Here is a 19,858-nt window from a genome sequence, read left to right as displayed (position 1 = left end):
CCCTCATCCTAGTTGCCTGGAAGTCAGTATTCTGCCAGCAGCCTTCAGATGAAGATGTAGAACTCTCAGCTCCTCCTGCACCATGCCTGCGAGGATACTGCCATGCTCCTGCCTTGATGATAATGGACTGAACCTCTGAACCTGTAAGCCAGCCCCGATTAAATGTTGTCCTTATAAGAGTTGCTTTGGTCATGGTGTCTGTTCACAGCAGTAAAACCCTGAGATGGGCCCCATTGCTGCTTTTTCTGACCTAAGTGCCTAGGGAGCTTTGTAGCACTTCTCTGAGCTCGGCCCTGATGCTGATGCTCAAGGACACGGACAGTGGTAGAAAACGTAGAGTGTGGGAACACAAAGGGAGCTGGGGCTCATTTGAGGCTCTCTCTCTCTGTTGATCCACTCAAGCAACAGCAAAGTGATGAGTGCGTGTGTGCATGGGTGCAATGATTTTAGGCAAAACCATGATGGCCCACTTTCCAAAGCTCAGTAGAATTACAATGAATCTGTTGTCCAGATACCCACTGGTGGCTCTAGCATTTCTACTTTGTGGGCTGTTACTGCCCATTGAATTCTAATACCGTGGATGAGTGGCCTCTGGCTGAGTCCTCCTGTGGTTTTGCACACCAGCCTTGTGGCATCTCTTGTCCACATTTGCAGTTCTTTGAATGATTGTTCGCGCCTGCACCGGGCTTCACAACACCTCCCAACCTCGTGTAACCTGTACATTTAATTAATGAATCTTGATCTTTCCTACAGATAATTAATGAAGATGTGAAGCTTAGAGCCTGACTCAGCACCATCCAGAGCAACGCCAGCCTGACTCTGATACTCACGGGTGCGATAACCCGGGTGGCCCAGCACCACATCAGTCTGGGGACATGGAACTTTCTGGAATAGCAAAGCTGGGCCTTGGGAACCAGAAGTAGCCTGCCGATTGTTGCCACTTCCAGGGAATGTGGTCCTTGGTCCACCGACACAGACATACCTAACGCCTATAGGCAGGCCTTCCTTTCTGCTCTATCCTTCCCGGCTTCAGACATGAATTGTCTCCCTGGGCACCCTCTCAGACCCAGCGTCTGCCACCTTCTCTTCAGCCACCAATGTTGATGCTTCCACGGCACAATTTAACCATTGTGTGACTTGCGAGGTCAGACGTCCCACGAGGTTCCATGGAGCTAAGCTCAAGGAGTTGGCAGGACTGTATTTGCTTTGCAGGCTGTGGGGTTTCCTTTTTTCTCCCTTCCCTGTGGTCCTTTGGGGGTGACCCCACACCACTCCTCCTCCTGGTCACATGATCACATCCCTCTTTCTCTTGTGACAACATTGGACCACCGGAGAATCAAACCTCTTACAGATATCGTGATATTCCTGTCCCATTGCCATGCCAAAGGGCGCAGCTTCTAGGGTTCAAATGTGGACACTTTGCTATCTATGAAGGGCCTTCAGGACCCCGTACAGTCTGTGCCTCTCTGTGCTTTGGCCACACTACTCTGGGACAGGGGACATGCGGCAGGGGTAGGTGGGCCTTGACTGGCAGTGCCTTCCAACTCTCAAGAGTAAATCTCCCACTAGGCCAATTTTGAGGGTCCCTAAACACAAAGTGGGGAAGAGGGTGGCAGCGGGTCTCCAGCCTGCAGCACCTCTGCCGCGTATGGAAAGCCGCTATCCAGCTGCTTCCTTGCCTCTTTCCCCGTTTCTTCACCTCTGTTGGCATCCAGATGTGTGCATACTATGATTTATCCTGGTTTTTGCTAATCTCTGGACAGAACGTGACTGAATGAAGCAGGGAGCACCTGTGTTGAGTAGTCAAGTACCTCATCCCTCAGCACCCAGAACAGTGCTTACAGACCTCCGCGGCAGACAGGTGGATAAATACCTGGCCCTGCCTGTGACTGGTTGTCTCTTGTCATCCTGGCAGAGTCCCAGTCACCCCGAGAACAACTGTATAAGATGCTGCCAGAACCCAAGGGTCAGAGTGAATCCATTTTGTTCTCAACGGTGGTCTGTGGTTTCTCTGGATACCCGCCTTAGGTTCACAAGGGAGGAAAGGAATCACTGAAAACCCCTGCGTGTATTCACAAGAATGCTAAGCAGTCAACACTTTATAATTTAGTGGTAAATCCCCTCTGAAATATTAATACATAAGTTTCAGGGAGCCAGAGGGGGGAAAAACGATTAATCCAGGGAGTTTTCAAGGAAATATGTTAATAAGGATTTGGTAAATTTCTGGTTTTAATTTCGGGGTGAGATAGGGAAAGGTATCAAACATGGCACTGAGGTTATCACTGGATGGAGGAGATTACAGAAGCAAAGTGAGGGTGTAGGCAGTCATCACGAATATTTAGAAATCTAAATGATATTCAATAGTCATCGATTACTAATTAAATGTCAGGGGCACTGTTAATTGCTTGTATTATCTCAGAACAGATGGGAAGTGTCCCAACAAGGGCATGCCCAGGGCACCCTGTAATCCATCTCCTTATGACTACTGATAGCCTAGTCTGTTCTGAAAGGTAGGACGAGACCCTGGGCCACTCAGACTCCACCCTGGTCACACCTGTGCTCGCTCTCTGGCCTTTCACCTCAGACATCCTTTCTCTAGGCCAACTTGAGGCTGTTCACCCACGGCTCCCCTTTACACTGGCTGGTGAATCACAAAGACTGAATTCTGTGACTATCAGCCAGAGGTTCCTCTACCCACGTTCATCAGGATGTAGGCTATGGCTTGTTTATTAAAGTAGACTGTGATGTTATTAAGTACACTTAGAAAGAAAACTCAAAGTTAGAAAGGATTGGGAAAGACAAGATTAAAAAGGATAACTCAGACTAGATTGTACTTAGTTAATAGTGTACTCGCTTAGCATGTGTGAGGCCCTAAATCAAATTCCCAACATTACACACACACACACACACACACACACACACACATTAACAGTCCCCCCTTGAGACTCCTGAGAACCCATAATGGAAAATTATCAAGAGAGAATTATGTCCAAAGTCCCCCAAATTATGTAAATAAACATGATCCTCTTTGTTGACAAGTGTTGGTAAGTTCTTTATTCCAGAAAGGTCCTTGTCAAAGACTTATCTGTACATGTGTCTCCCCATAATGTTTAACATCCAATTGATGACTCATGGGGTCATGAGAGATTCCAGCTACAAATAAAAGAACCACTTTGAGGAGGTCAGCACCTCTACCAAGAACTATCAAAGAGCGTACATGGACAAATATAACTAGACAGGTAGACAGAGGCACGTACAGATAGGACAGACAGATGGTGGGTGGTAGTGAGCATACGTAATATATGGATATACAGATATGAGAGAGATTGTCTGCAGACATGGGAGACAGGGTGTGTGTGTGTGTGTGTGTGTGTGTGTGTGAGAGAGAGAGAGAGAGAGAGAGAGAGAGAGGCTAATGCTAGGCACAACTTGGAAATGGAGAGAGCAGTGAAGAAAGTCGTCTGAGACTTGAGATACCAGCACTGAAACAGACTGGAGGGCAACGAGCGTCCCTACTCTTGCTCTCTGAGAGGGCAAACCATCCCTCATACAGCTCATCCACCATATTTGGTGCTCAGAGGAAAAGGAGAACTATGCCAAGAGACAAAAGAAAACAGGAACAGACAAATAGATGAGCACACGTGACTGGCGTGTACTTTGAAACACCTGGGGTCGACGCAGCCAAGGAAAGAGCGTAGAGGGGTTGGGTTGTTTCATTTGCTGTTTCAAAGAACCAGAATCCATGTAAACAAGTTAACACTATAGAGATGAAAGAGAAAAATCAAATCAGCTGATGGACCGGATGAAGACTGGGGTCAGGTGAGAAAGGGAGGACCAGTAATGCAGAGGACAAATAGAAAGTGGGGTCTACAGCAGACAGCACCATGCTGAACTCACGGCAAGAGAAGGAAAGACATACGGACACCGCGAATAGTCAACCATCTGTATGATTGGAGTCTGAGAGCAGGAGAAAGGGCCAGGGCAGCGTTAGAAGGACCCGTGGCCGCTTTCTGAAACCGCTGGAAGGCATGCGCCTGCGTAGACCTGACGTGCCTTGAAACCCTGGGCAGAGCACCCATGTTCAGCAGCCCTCGAGCAGTCGCAGCTGAGAGTCAGAGCGCGTCAGGCAGACTTAGACAGTGCTTTATGTTCAAAGTTGCAAAACTATCACTGACAGTTGCTTCTTCAACAAAAATTATGGAATCCAGAAAACAAGGAATTAATTACCATCTTTAAAGTGCTAAATAAAAAGCCTAATTGCCAACCTAGAATTCCATTACTGCCATTATTCATAGACAACTAGAATGTAATGTAATGTAAAAAAAAAAAAAAAGTCTAAAGGAATCTTACAGATAAACTCTTGAGAATATAAAGGGACTATAGCAAAAGCCACTAGATCGAAGATAAATATATAAAATGTCAATTTCAATTCTATCTATAATTAATACCAAATAGAAAAGTTAAAAAAAACCCAAAGATATCACCTATAATAAATTGCCAACTGGCCACATAAAAACATGTTAATCCAGGTGTGATAGGGCAAGCCTGTAATCCCAGCACTTGTGAGGTAGAGGCTGGAAGATCAGGGGTTCGAGGCCTACCTACCCAGTACCTACCTTGGGTACACAGATTGCTCAAGACTAGCCTGAGCAACTTGAGGCTCTGTCTCAAGAAACAAAAGCACACACACACACACACAAACATACACATAGACACACATAGACACATATTTGGAGATATAATGTTGCCCCACTCAGTCACTTGACACTCAGGTCAATGTTCAGTAGTTTTTAAATTGTAGGTTTGGATGAAAACATTTGAAAGGCAGTTTGAAATTCTGCAATTCTTTTCCTTACCTTCATGTATTTAGAAGACCCAAGCAGGGTATTCACTAGGATCCTGGCTCTGTGCTAATCTGATTAACAAAAGCCAGCCCAGTTGGGAAGTACTTGTTAAAAGAAGTGAAATGAATAAGGAATGAATAATCAAACAGAGTCACAGCTATCCAGGGACCTCCCAGGATGGGGGAGGGGGCTCTCACGTTGTGTGGGAGGGGGACCCAGGAGGGGAGCACACCAGAGCAGATGTCCCAATTGGAGGCGTGGATGTCGGGGAGGTGTGGAGAAGAGGTCCCAGACTGGGCTTCTCAGAAGATGACTGGCTTGCATGCTTTCCTAAAGAACCACAGAATTAGCCAGGCCTGGGTGGAGTACCAGGGTGGCTGGGTGACCAGGGGCAGAGTGTAAAAATGTCCTTTCCCCAGGTGCTAGGCCTACACCTATTCACTCCATCTTACAGCACTAAAATGTTGACTACGGAAAAGGCTTCTCTCCACTTGCAGGAGACAAAGACAATGGGATTCAGGCACCTAAAGGATTCTGGGAAAGCAGAACAGTCCTCAGACCTTGCCAGGACTTCTCTACAAGTCAGGAAGGCTTGGCAGTCAGAGCTTGAGCAGCAGCAGCCTTAGCCACCTGCAGCTGTTCCTTCACCACAGAGAGGTGTTCCTACCTTCCTCCTAGAGACCCAGAAGGCATCTGCAACCCCACCCCACAATGCACCCGGGCTCATCACAGCCTTGAACTACTACTACTAAGGACTCTTAAGCATGTTGGATATATGTGTGTGCAATTGCACGTGCTCAGATTTTCGAGTATAAGTGGTGCCAGAGGGCAGGTTTGGCCTCTTGCCCACACTCACCATCTACTTCGTTGTTTTGAGAGAGGACCTCTTGTTGGTCTCCCCTAGGCTAAGTTAACTGTCCTGCAAACCCCAGATCTCTCCACCTTCCCAGCGCTGGGATGCCGAGTGCCACAGTACCCCTGCTGCTGTTGTTTGAGTTGTCTCCTGTAAATTCTAGGGATCAAACTCAGATTCCCATGTATTCATGGGGATAAGGGTTGGTCATCCTTGGCTTGCTGGGAAGGTCTGGGCAGTGGCAGAGCTGGTCCAATCCTTTCTCTAAGTTCTTGCTTTATTCCCCTGGGAGTCTCCATCCTTCAAGATGGGAGCAACATAAATTTTGCAGTCTGGAAAAAGAGACGAAAAGCAGGGGCTTTAGACAGCACAACTGAGAGTGTATTTCCTAAGTCGCACAGCAATGATGGGAATTCGCTCCTTTCTGTATTAAACACAAGGCATCATTAAGAAAGAAAGAAAAAAAGAAAGAAAGAAAGAAAGAAAGAAAGAAAGAAAGAAAGAAAGAAAGAAAGAAAGAAAGAAAGAAAGAAAGAAAGAAAGAGAAAGGAAGGAAGGAAGGAAGGAAGGAAGGAAAAAAGGAAGAAAGGAAGGAAGGAAGGAAGGAAGGAAGGAAGGAAGGAAGGAAGGAAGAAAGGAAGAAAGGAAGAAAGGAAGAAAGGATGAAAGAAGGGGGGAGAGCCTTTGAAAAATAGTGCTGGGGGGATCCAGCCAAAATGGCTAGAAGGAACAGCAGCCATTGGTCACCCCGTGGGAGCTGTGGGAGCGCCTTCATGGGCGCATTCTGAGAGGGGGGACAGCGTAGCCCTCCATCACCAGAAGGGATGGAGGAGCAATGAGCAAAATAGTCTGCTGGTAGGGAGGAGTTTTCATTAAAAACACAATTGTTGTGGTAGAAATCGAGGGTAATTACCTCAGTTTACCAGCTCCCAGCCTAGCACCTCGGGCGGGGGGGGGGGGGGGGAGCATACCTCCACCGTTTGGGAAAGGGCTATAGTTCAGAAATGAGAGCCAGTGCCAACACTCCAACAGGTAGACCTCCCTCCGCAGACCTCCCTGCAAAGGGGTTGAATTATTTGCAGCCATGTTTGAAAAACAAGCCAGATATATCTTAGGCTGGGGAGATAGGCTGGAAACGAGAGGAAATTGATTTTTTCCATATTCGCTGCCAGATATTGCCGCCCTGCACAGCTCTATGCAGATAGAGGACTCTGGGCCGCTTAGCATGCAGTGATAGATCCCACACTGTCTTTAAGAGAATCAATCATTAATTTAAATCACTTACAGCATGGCAGTTAGCTTTTAAACCCATTGTCTCCTGTGTGGGAAGAAATTGAGTGGCTTGTGGGTGCACAGGCTTAGGAATTAAAGTGATTTTTTTTTTTTTTAAAGAATGGGTCATTGCTGACAGGTCATCTAAAGCCTGATTTTTAGTCCATCATTTAAAAGAAAGATTTCACTTCAAAAATTAATATTACGGAAGCAATGCAGACTTGTGGGAAATCTCAGTACCTCTAGAAATGTGGTGGCTGGACTGTGCTCATCCTCTGGCTGTCGGCTGCAGGATCAAGCCCCCTGCCCACAGGGCTGCAGCCCCTTCCCTGACCCAGAGCTCATAAAGAAACCCCAGTGAGCACAGGCGGGCTTAGCTGAGGGCTTTCCTCTGTGCTCTGCTCTGTGAAGCCCAGCAGACACCCAGGAGCTCACAGATCCATCTGAACAGCAGTGTGCGCCTTACTCTGAGGTCTGGGAAGAGCAGGGCCTGGACCACTGCGCTGAGAACTCAGGGAACGCTGAGGGCAGCAGAGTAGAGCTATGCTCCACAAGGCCACAGAAGAGATATCTAGGGTGCGGCATGAGCTGAAGGACCCATGTGCGTCCTATAGGCTAAGGGCTCCCCAGAGCAGAAGGCTTGGGAGGGTCAAACACAGTCAGAGCGGCCATTTACTGCTCCCTGAAGTGTACATTGAGGGCAATGGAGAATTTCAGCTTCTTCATCTGGATTTCGGGGAAACTCCAATTTCAAGCATTTTTCCCATCATCAAGTAGTTTGTGAGGCCAAAGTTCTCGCAGCACTGGGGAAATAAAATTAGTTGAGTGAGGGGAAGTATGACTTCTAGATACAAACGCTTCAGATGCTGCAGTGAGGGAATTCCCAGAAGTAAAGGAAAACTCTGTGTGTACACGTGTGTGTTTACACGCACCTGTGCGTTCCATATGAGTGAGCATGTGTGTGTTTATACCCATCTGTGTGCATATGTGTGTTTCTATGTACCTGTGTGCATATGTGTGTGCTTCTATGCACCTGTGTGTGCATTGAGTGTGTTTCTATGTACCTGTGTGTGTTCATGAATTTGTGTTTCATTGTACCTGTGTGTACATGTGAATGTGTATACATCACCTGTGTGTGTATATGCGTGTGTTTCTATACACCCATGTGTGCATGTGAATTTGTGTGTTTCTATGTACCGTGTGTGTATGTGAGTGTGTTTTTGTGGACCTGTGTGTGAATGTGCATGTTTCCAGGTACCTGTGTGTGCATGTGTGTTTCCATACACCTGTGTGTGCATGTGAGCCTGTATTTCTATGCACCTGTGTGTGCATGTGAGTCTGTGTTTCTGTGCACCTGTGTGTGCATGTTATATTCCTATGCACCTGTGTGAGCATGTGAATGTGTGTATTTACATGCACCCATAAGTGCATGTGTGTATGTGTTTCATGTACCTGTGTGTACCTGTGTGCCTATATCACCCGTAAGTGTGTGTGTTTACATGCACCTGTGAGTGCATGTATGTGTTTAAGTGCACCTGTGTGTGCATATGAGTGTGTATGCCAGAGTATAACCTCAATGAGACGTCCTTTTCTATTGTGCCAACACCTCAGCTCCTGAACAGTTGTGTCACACTAGCCTTGAAGCCATCTTCATGAGAGCGGCCTCTGGCCAGCTCACAGCAATGCCTGTCACTTGCTGTCCTCTGTCCCCAGATTCCCCCAGCACAGAAAGCAAGGCTATGGGATGCCCCATGTGCAGTAACAGACCTCCAACGGGGGCCTCTGGCCCAGCAGAGACAGCCTGGCCTCTGCGTGGAAAGGTTAGGGAAGATTTCCCAGAGGGGGAGACATTTGAGCAGAGACTTGAAGGTGAAGAATGAGGAGGGTTTCAGCAGGTGTGGCTGGTGTGGGGCACAAATCAGGCAGAGGAAGCTTCCAGCACAAGAAAGAGAAACTATGCAAGTGAGGGAAGGGGCAGAGTCAAGAAGACTGTGACACAGAAGTCATAGAGAACCAGAATCAGAGAGAGAGTTGAGAGAGGCGGATGCAGGGAGAGCAGGAGACTGAGGTAACGGGAGGGTGGACGATGGGAAAGAGAGACAGGGAGGGTGTTTGGGGGCACACTAGGAAAAGCAGATCGGAAGGCTCAGGAACCAGTAGAACCAGGATGGGGATCGAGACGTGCAGGCAGCAGGTCTGGGCAGGAAGGGGACAAAGACATGGAAATGTGTAAGATCCTGGGTAGCAGAGCTCAGCAGGCAGACCCACGGTGACCTGGTCAGTCCTGCTGTCCTACCATGGCTCACAGTCACAGCGCCATTCCCTGGGCTTCCCTCTCCTCATCTAGCACAGGGTTAGATCAGATTATCAGAATTCCACTTAGCTCCAGAATTTCCACGAGTGTGGCTGCTAACCCATCCCCAGGATGAAAGCCAGCAACCCCCTCCAAACCATCTAGTGTCTGCTAATGAAGTGGCAATGGGAACCAGAACACACCAGGGCCCTGGAACCCGGAGCCAGGGAGACCCTTAGGGGTCAGAGCTGGAGGATAAAGTGGCAGCTTCACTAGGGGCGTGTCCAGAGAGGACAGGAGGGCAGGTGTGCACGTGGTGTTCTTGGTCTAAGTTGTTACAAATATGAAAAACTGGAAGCCACCTGAGTGCCTGTGCACAGAGACCGATGGGGTGAGTCAGGTGCATTCGTACCAGCTCCTTGTTGGAGCCATTAAAAAACACATTTATGAAATGTTAACGCCTGGAAATGCTTATACCAAAACCTTAGGGACAAAAGCACTTTCTGCTCTCCAGATTTTGAACCATGAATATGAGTTAGCCACTTTAAATTTAAAAGGTAATAAACAGACGAGGGCCTGTGATAATAATCTCTCTCTCTCTCTCTCTCTCTCTCTCTCTCTCTCTCTCTCTCTCTCTCTCTGTGTGTGTGTGGTCATGCACAAATGAGTGGGTGGATGTGACTGAGAGACATCAAAATGCTGTGTGTGTTATTTCTGAAAGAGAATCTTGGGTGGCTGGATACTTTTCTACATTTCCAATTCTTTTGTGAACATGGATTGGTTTTTATTCAGAAAACAGCAATGTACTTTAAGGCATATATCATGTATGTTATATATTATTATAAGTTAATATATATGGTGTATCTGTGTCTATATACACATTAAGAAATGGCTATTTCAACGGCTGGGGAGATGGTGCAGTCGGTAAAATGCTTGCTGTGTAGATGTGAGGTCATGAGTTCTAACCCCCACATCCCATCCATGTGGGGAAAACAATGATGGACAGATACCTGCAACCTCAGTGCTTGGGAGACAGAGGGGGTGGGGCTAGCCATGCAGATCTGTTAAATCAGTGAACTCCAGGTTCAGTGTGAGATCCAAAGACACTCAGCATCACCCTCAGGCTTTCCCAAATACTTCTGCACACGTGCATGCACACTTTCATATACATACATACATACATACATAGACACAAACACACAAACACATAGTACATATCACAGAGACACACACACACACACACACGTGCACAGGGGCTGGGTCTATTTGCATTCCTTTAGTGGTATTCCCACGTGATTCAGTGAGCTTTATATGTAGAGTCCTTGGTGTAGGGCAATCTTCCTCACGTGACCTGAAAACCCACGGAGATGATGGATTTCATGGCATTTTGATCTTGACGACACCTCAAAATTAGTGGGAAAACAAGGGCAGCGGTCTCTATCTCCCCAAAGTTGCTGAGTGCTTGTACAGTTTGTAGAAATATCTGCAGGACCACTAGTTATGATCGATCTGAACAATGCTCAAATGTACATATGCGAAACTTGGCTCCCAATGGTATGGAGGGTGGATGTTGTTCATGGATGGATTGTCCTTGCTGACAAGGAGCCTGAGACCAGGAGTTTAGTCCTTAGCCCCATCTTCCACCATGGGAGGATACAGCTTCCTGCCTCCAGAGGGGGCTTCATCTGCGGTGCCATCTTGAAAAGAGAAAGCAGCCTTCCCTATCTAGATCTGAAGACACTTTGACCTCAGATTTCCCAGCCTTCAGAGCTATAAGAAGTAATTTTTTTCCTTATAAATTATATAATCTTTGGTGTCATAACAGAACAAAACAAAGGCATAATCAAAAGCTAGTGTGTGCGTGTCCTGCCCAAGTTCTGGGGATGAGGGCAAAGACCAGGCGACTCACCTGGAGCTGGTCCCCCACCAGCTATAACTTCACATTCCCTTTGTCCCCTAGGAGTTCCTGTTCCAAGACATTGCTTTATGAAAAATTCCTGGCGGGTTGTTTCTGCTCTGAAGGGTGAAGAGGTTAGGGAGAGCAGGGAGCCAGCTCTCCCAGGCGGCCACTCATGTTGGGGTCGATGAAGCATGAACACTAGTCTCCAAACACATATGTTCTGGGAGCCTTCCCACATCGTGAAGATAAATCTGCACCACGCACATCCTGAGCTTGTGCTGACTTTGTCTTGTAATGATTTCAAACAGATTCAGGAGAATATTGCCTCACACAGAGCATCTCTGTAAATACACGCCTCAAAATTTTTATCCTTAGTGTATCAGTAGCTTTTCAGTTCATTAGTGTTATTAGTCAGTCTTCATAAAAGTACTATGCATCTTTATTAAAAATGGAAGTTCACATCATTTTATGTCCCCATAAAAATGGGTGGTGGTAGGCTTTGATTAATTTCTTCACATACAGTGAACTTTACAGCAAATTGGACAGTGTAATTCAATTCCTATTCCTGCAGATTTTTTTTTGTTGGTAGAAAATTGATATCATTCATATGTAATCATATTGCCTTTGCAAGAGATATTTAAGAAATAATATCCTGAGGTAATGATCGCATGGCTTAATTATTAATACCATACTTTCAGACATGGCCGCAGCGTGCATTCCTTCTTCATGCTCAACTTCTCTCCGAAAAAAATTTCCATCTGAATGCAGGGGCATGTACCATCCATGTACACACATGTGTGAACCATCTGAATGCAGGGGCATGTACCATCCATGTACACACATGTGTGAACCATCTGAGTGCAGGGGCATGTACCATCCATGTACACACATGTGTGAACCATCTGAGTGCAGGGGCATGTACCATCCATGTACACACATGTGTGAACCATCTGAGTGCAGGGGCATGTACCATCCATGTACACACATGTGTGAACCATCTGAGTGCAGGGGCATGTACCATCCATGTACACACATGTGTGAACCATCTGAGTGCAGGGGCATGTGCCATCCATGTACACACATGTGTGAACCATCTGAGTGCAGAGGCATGTACCATCCATGTACACACATGTGTGAACCATCTGAATGCAGGGGCATGTACCATCCATGTACACACATGTGTGAACCATCTGAATGCAGGGGCATGTACCATCTATGTACACGCATGTGTGAATTAGCTCTTTAGAAGTGTTTCTTTTCTTAACAGTTTGGAGCCAGAAGGCAACATGAAAGGTAACATTTCAAAAGCAAATGTCCTCTGTCTTTGACCATCCCAGACACCAGGCAAATCCATGGGGGTCTCTTTAGAATCAATGCCTGTAAACTAAATAGAGGTTTTCTGATTCGATGTGGCACATTAGTTCAGGTCTTCCAAAGTCATAAAAGCCATCTTATTTTGAGAGCTGTTGTGGGTACATTTAAGGGATTGGCATTTGTGACTGCCAAGGCTAGCTTCTGAAACAGCAGCTGGAGCCCAATGAAGGGACACATGGGATTCTTTATCGACTATCTGGAATAAGCCTGTCTCTATGGAGAAGCTTAATTTAGATGTTAATCACAACTAAAAATCACCTTCAATACCTAGACTCAGTATACACACACACACACACACACACACACACACACATGTCCCATTGAGGGATGGGAGTCATGATCAAATGAAACCTTGAATTCCACGGGTGAGTGCATGTGAAGTCAGCCTTCTCAAGATCTTACTTCCCGCCCAGCCCCACCTTTCTCCTCACTTCCAAGAGATTCATCTGGTTTGGGCTCTTGAGAGTCCCTCATGGGGTCTTTTCCCACCTTCCCATTAGGACTCCATGTCTGACAGCCTCAGATAAGCTTTTGTGACTTGCGTTGGAGTCTGGTGGGGGGTGTGTCATGCTGGCAACCACAGTATGGCTGAGCACATCTGGGCCCCCTCTGCACTGTCTTGAATGTTGGACATGAGACCAGCCCGCCTCTCTGGGTTCTGAGCATCCCTTTGATGTCTCGCAGAGGCTGGTAGCTGCCATCTGAACCTCGCTCTGGGTGGAGCCCACACTGTGCAGCCACAACACTGTGGACACAGCCTATAGAGCAAGAGCCCAGGCAGTCCTGCCCAACCAGGAAGATCAAGGCACTGGAGATACGGTGAGGAGACCACGGGCAGATAGACTGTTTCTGTGGATCCCACACTCTTGATACTCTCCTCAAGGGTCAAGGGAGCTGTGGGCTACACGCCGGGTTGCAGCTAAGTGCCAAAATCTCATGAAGGGAAACAGTTTTTTTTTTTAATTGCACATAGGGGATGGGCAATCAAATGAAGATATAGAATCCCTTGGAGTTGGAGTTGGAGGCAGTTGTAAGCTGCCAAATGTGGGTACAAGGAACCAAGTTTGGGTCTTTTGTATAAACACTACTCTCCAGTCCTGGAACACAAGCTTTGAAATGGACCAGAGCCTGCTAGGGAGCCTGCTAACACACACCTTTCTGCTTTGGGCGGCACTGAAGCCTGGCTGCAGGCCAGAGCCTCTCTTGCCTTCCGAAAGCTACACCAGCAGCTCTACCTCTCGGCTGCTCTGCAGGGCCTCCGGTAGCGGGTTGTCCACAATACATTGACACTAGCTATGTCATCCAGGCAGGGTGTGAACCTGGTATCTTCATCCCTCAGCCTCCTGAGAAGTTGAGGTCACAGGCATGGGCTACTGTGTTCATATGTGTTTGTCATGAAGAACAACAACTGTATCCTTAAGAGAGTGCAAGGTGTGGTAAGTGTCACACTTCTGTCTGCCTCGTCAAGAACATACACCAGAAAATACACAAAGACATACAGGGGCATTTTTGAGAGAAATAGGCACACCAATTTATACTCATACAATACACCAAACACATAGAGGTCCATACAGTACACCTCAGACTCTGTCAGAAACATGTATGTGTCTGTTCACACAATACTCACATACATTTACATCCACAGAATTGCAAGCAACACCCACAAAGCAGACAAACACACACAAATATTCTCACATAGACACACTCGTTCACATACATTCACATATATGGCAGTATTTTCATATATACAGTATACCTTCACTCACAGATGCTTACATATACAACACTCATACACACACACACACACACACACACACACACACGCACATTCCACACTTTGTTTGGGGCACAGTAAGGGCCTAGTGTAGCTGATAATATATTGGGGATTTAGAAGCGACACTACCATTTCTCACACTGATCAGGAAAAAGACCAGAAGAAAATGAGATTCTAGAATCAAAGGCCTTGAAGGGCACACTTTAGGGGAGGGAGGCATCTAACAGGTCCGAAGGGGCTGTCCCTAGGTGAAGACACCAACCTCAGACACACGGTGACTTCAGGTCAGTACAGTCAGAGACAAGCAGCACACAGACACATGGGTCTCACAAGATTTCAGGCTCCACACGTCCCAGAATCTGCCACTATCTACGGGGAATATAAGGAAGAAAATTAACTTTTCTGGGGCAAAAACAAGGAAACAAAAATTGTGAAAACTGCTTGTCTTTCTATCATTTAAATGGGTAGAAGGCATGTAAAAATGAGTGTGTGTGCTGCTCACAAACACTGTGCTGTCAGTGCAACAGAAGGGTGCCCAGCCGCGAGCACACTGCCAGCGGATGGACTGTGTGATCGGTGTGAGGCATGGGCACTCCACACTGCGGAAGGACAGAGGCATGGAGCCTAAGGAGGTGGCCTTGGAGAGAAAATAAAATCCCCAGGACCTGTTGGGTCTGAAGTACTTCAGAAGTGCTTCTGAGAGTCCAGATGCAAATGAGCGTGTGACGGCAGTGGTCTGCTGTGTGTGTGTGTGTGTGTGTGTGTGTGTGTGTGATAGGAGTGGTCCGCTGTGTGTGTGTGTGTGTGATGGCAGTGGTCTGCTGTGTGTGTGTGTGTGTGTGTGTATGATAGGAGTGGTCCACTGTGTGTGTGTGTGTGTGTGTGTGTGTAATGGGAGTGGTCCACTGTGTGTGTGTGTGTGGTGTGAGTGGTCCACTCTGTGTGTGTGTGTGTGTGTGTGTGTGTGTGTGGTGTGAGTGATCCACTCTGTGTGTGTGTGTGTGTGTGTTGGCAGTGGTCCACTGTGTGGTATGTGCATGCCATTCCCACACTGAAAATGAATCAAATTCACCACAGCAGTAGAACAAAGGTGCTCCCCAGTTATACTGTAACTCACAGTGGGAGATTTAGGAATATTGTTTTCTTATAAAATCCAGTATTTTTCTCTCTTTTTTACTTGTGACCTGTAAGTGGTGTAACAGTGTGTGTCTCGTAGGACCTCATCATTCCACTGTGCCTGGTGTGAGCGTGCACACAGTATACAGCCCCCTCCCTCCACTGTGCCTGGTGTGAGCATGCACACAGTATACAGCCCCTCCCTCCACTGTGCCTGGTGCGAGCGTGCACACAGTATACAGCCCCCTCCCTCCACTGTGCCCGGTGTGAGCGTGCACACAGTATACAGCCCCCTCCCTCCACTGTGCCTGGTGTGAGCATGCACACAGTATACAGCCCCTCCCTCTACTGTGCCTGGTGTGAGCATGCACACAGTATACAGCCCCCTCCCTCCACTGTGCCCGGTGTGAGCGTGCACACAGTATACAGCCCCCTCCCTCCACTGTGCCCGGTGTGAGCGTGCACACAGTATACAGCCCCCTCCCTCCACTGTGCCCGGTGTGAGCGTGCACACAGTATACAGCCCCTCCCTCCACTGTGCCCGGTGTGAGCGTGCACACAGTATACAGTCCCTCCCTCCACTGTGCCTGGTGTGAGCGTGCACACAGTATACAGCCCCTCCCTCCACTGTGCCTGGTGTGAGCGTGCACTCAGTATACAGCCCCTCCCTTCATTGTGCCTGGTGTGAGCGTGCACTCAGTATACAGCCCCTCCCTCCACTGTGCCTGGTGTGAGCGTGCACACAGTATACAGTCCCTCCCTCCATGTACCCAGTGTGAGCGTGCACACAGTATACAGCCTCTCCCTCCACTGTGCCCAGTGTGAGTGCGCACACAGTATACAGCCCCCTCCCTCCACTGTGCCTGGTGTGAGCGTGCACACCATTTACAGTCCCCATAAACTGCATCCTTATGTTTAACTTGTCTAATCAGCTCACCATATCAGGCCTTCAGAAGTTCTCATGTAAAGGTCTAATAAAACTGCAGCTATGGAGACAGTAAGATGCCTTTCTTTGAGAAACATATTAGATACTTTTATAGATGCCGTTAGAAACGCACATGCTTACCAAAGTGAATGAGTTCACTAATCACCAACCTTGGTACAGAAAGACAAGTGAGAAGACAGAAAAACAGTGTGGACCTTTGCAGCTTGTACCTGCACATAATTTCTAAAGTTTAGGCAATCATTTCTAACTCATAAAACAAAACCAATGGAGGTATAACTCAGTATAATGATGCAGCGTCGTTTTGACTGAAGCCAGTGGAGGTCACATACTGAAAGGAAAACCCAGGGTTTCCCGTAGTAACAAACAAGGGTTTCTGAGCCAGCTAAGCTGTGAGGTGTTCATCCTGAGGCAGCAGCTGTCCGCAGAAGATCCTGGGGCAGCCAGCTTGCGGGATTCCATCAGTGAACAAGGTCACCCTGACGTGGCCAGGCTCCTCCTGTGGGCCTCAGGGAGCAGGGTGAGGCCTCAGGGCGCGGCCCTTTGGTGTATGGTACCTGACGGAGGCCAACTCACACTTTGAGGCCTTGGGCACAGGTGCCTTCCCAGTACAGGCAGCTGGACTGCCATTGTGGAATGCCGTGTTTCTGATCTCATCCATGCTTCTGGCCAAACTCACAGATTTTTAAAGCACATTATTTTTGAAAAAAAAAAATGGAATCTCATATTTTCTGAAAATTTGGACCAAGAAGTATCTATCTAGCACGTGGGCAGTATTTGGGTTGCAAATCTAAGGGAGGCTGTTTGCATAAAAAAGAAGAGGAAGAGGAGGATGGAGGAAGAAGAAGAGGACAAAGAAAGGACAGGGAATGAAAACACAGAACTACTGCTCTTAAAATACTTTGTTTCCACGGTGACTCACAGGCCCTTTATTTAGACAGTTGGTAAAAACACTACATCCCCATATTTCACGTGCTCTCCCCTGACTGCTGTAGTTGAAAACAGTATTGTGTTTTTTCTTCTAGAGCGAAGCAGAAATCTCCAGAAAGGCATTTTTCCTTTTTGTGAAAACGAAACCTAGATGTGTTTTGGAATAGTTCCTGTTCCCGGTCAGACCGAAGCACAGCACCCTCTGGTGCACGTATGAAGGAGAAGGAGTCAGACCACTGCGGGGCTCTGTTCATTTGCTGTTCCACAGTTCCCAGAGATGGGTTTTAATGCTCATTCAAAAATACAAGGAAAACATAATGACTGGAAATTGATCATCTTACAGTTTGAGCTGTTTTTCTGGTTCCCACTGAGTTTCGGGTTGACCGCATGCCCCAGCATTACCCAAATGGGTCCCGGGTGTTCCTGAAGCCACACAAATGCCCATGGGGTCAGCTCCGGAGATGTCTTCCCTGGGAACAGCACCTCAGCGCCCTGAAGAAGGGCACCAGGAAACATCTCAGCAGCAACCCACAGGGCAGCAGTTGTGTTGTGTGGGCATGAGTGTATATAGGTATATGTGCCTGTGCACGTGCATGGGGACTGCAGGTGTGTTTGTATGTGTGTGAGTGTGTGTGTGAGTGTGTATGTGCATGTGTGTGTGTCTGTGTGTATGTGCCTGTGTGGTTTTGCTTGTGTGTATGCATGTGTGTGCCTGTTTGTCTGGTGTGTGTGCGTATACATATACAAATGCACACACAAACACACATAGGAGTCCATAAAGAACCTCCACACACATGAACATGTGAATTCACACAAAGTCATATGCATACACATGTACACTTACATATGCACACATAAACACATCAGAGCTGAAATGTTGGAAAAACATAGTTCTCCCGATAGCATTCCTCTTCCCACATTCGAATGTATTTCCAGGGTGGAGTTCCAGGGAAGGGCTCTGGGTGGGGAACCCTCCTCCCAGGCCTCAGAACATGGAACTGTTTGAGGGTCTTCTACAATTGGCTCCATCACCACCTCAGCTTGCTTAACACTCGGCTGTACCCCACATGTTGAGGTACTGTGTGTCTCCGTAGGCGGAGGATGGAGCTAAGCTCTAAGAACTGTTTCCATTACAGGACTTCACAATGGCCAGTCTCCTTCACTGGGTCATTTCTTACTGTTCTAGCTGGGAAACTGCTTCTGTGCAAACACAGGGCCTCATCCAGCGGGAGCGCATCCCCTTTCCCTGTCCCAGTAGCAGTTTGTGCAGGGTCGTGATAACTGCAGTTCAAGCTCAGGGTGAGGCTCCTGCTTCACAGCTCTAAGAGGAGGCATGCTTCCTTTTGGCTGAGGAGGAGTGCAGGTGAGTTACAAGATGTTAGGAAGACAGATGCTCACATTCCCTTGTAAAAGTACCATTCACACCCAGGGCCTCAGCATCTCCTTTTAACCCCCTGTGTAATGGTGTTTGATGCATGACTCTTAGGTGAACACCTGTGAGCTTTGTTTAGTCAGACCCCCAATGATGGCATTAGGCAGAGGTGTCCATGACGCCAGTGCTCTCCCTATCTGTTGTTCCTCTAGGACCATCCAGTAAGCTGAACGGAATCCTGCAGAGATACATTTGGTAGATGTTTACCATTATTTGATATTAACCAGCATGACAATGGTATGTTTTAGTTAATAGTCATGGCATAGGACTCCTTCATGCGTGTGTGTGTGTGTGTGTGTGTGTGTGTGTGTGTGAGAGAGAGAGAGAGAGAGAGAGAGAGAGAGAGAAAGAGAGGCAGAGAGAGAGACAGAGAGACAGAGAGAGAGACAGAGACAGAAACAGGGAGACAGAGATAGAGACAGAGACACACAGAGATAGAGACAGAGACAGAGAGAAACAGAGACAGAGATAGAGACAGAGACACATACATACAAACAGACAGACACACACACACACACACACACACACACAGAGTTTCTGGGTTAGCACAAAAGGTGGGCAACTTGTTGCATTTGCAATGGGAGCCCCCCTGGGCTGAGCAGATCTGCAGTATGTGCTCTACTCTACCTTGGCAGTGGCAGAGCTGTTGACTTTACAGGTCTCTGGGACTCCCCTGGAAGAACTAACATTCTGTCAAGGGAAGGAGTATAGCCACTCTAGATATTGAATGCACAGTCCAAGAAGAAGGAAAGACATGCTATGGGGGAAGGGACTCCTTTGCCTTACAAAGGTCACAGACTGACTGCTTTGTACTAGCAAAGGGGCCCTGTCAGTCATGGACAACCTGTCACTGCTGCATCTGTAGTCTAGGTGACAACCAGGCCTAATGAAGATGTGATCACTTGCAAGCTGCAGGGGAGACCCAGAGTGCTGAGGTCCCCAAGAGGGTGGTGGCTCTGGCCTTGACTGGGAATTTCCTCTATCCATGGGCCCCTGGGTTAGCTAGGCTTAGTGGTTTTACTCTGAGGGGAGCTGTCTTCCTGTCTCAGGGAACCCTAGGATATCTGAGGCCAAGTCATGTTCCAGTAAGATAGGTGACTGAATGGCCAGGGATGTCTCCGCCCATA

The sequence above is a fragment of the Apodemus sylvaticus genome, chromosome 13 (assembly GCF_947179515.1).
Source record: "Apodemus sylvaticus chromosome 13, mApoSyl1.1, whole genome shotgun sequence".
NCBI classification, from domain to species: Eukaryota; Metazoa; Chordata; class Mammalia; order Rodentia; family Muridae; genus Apodemus; species Apodemus sylvaticus.
The sequence above is the reverse complement of the archived record's forward strand: the minus strand, read 5'-3'. Positions refer to the sequence as shown.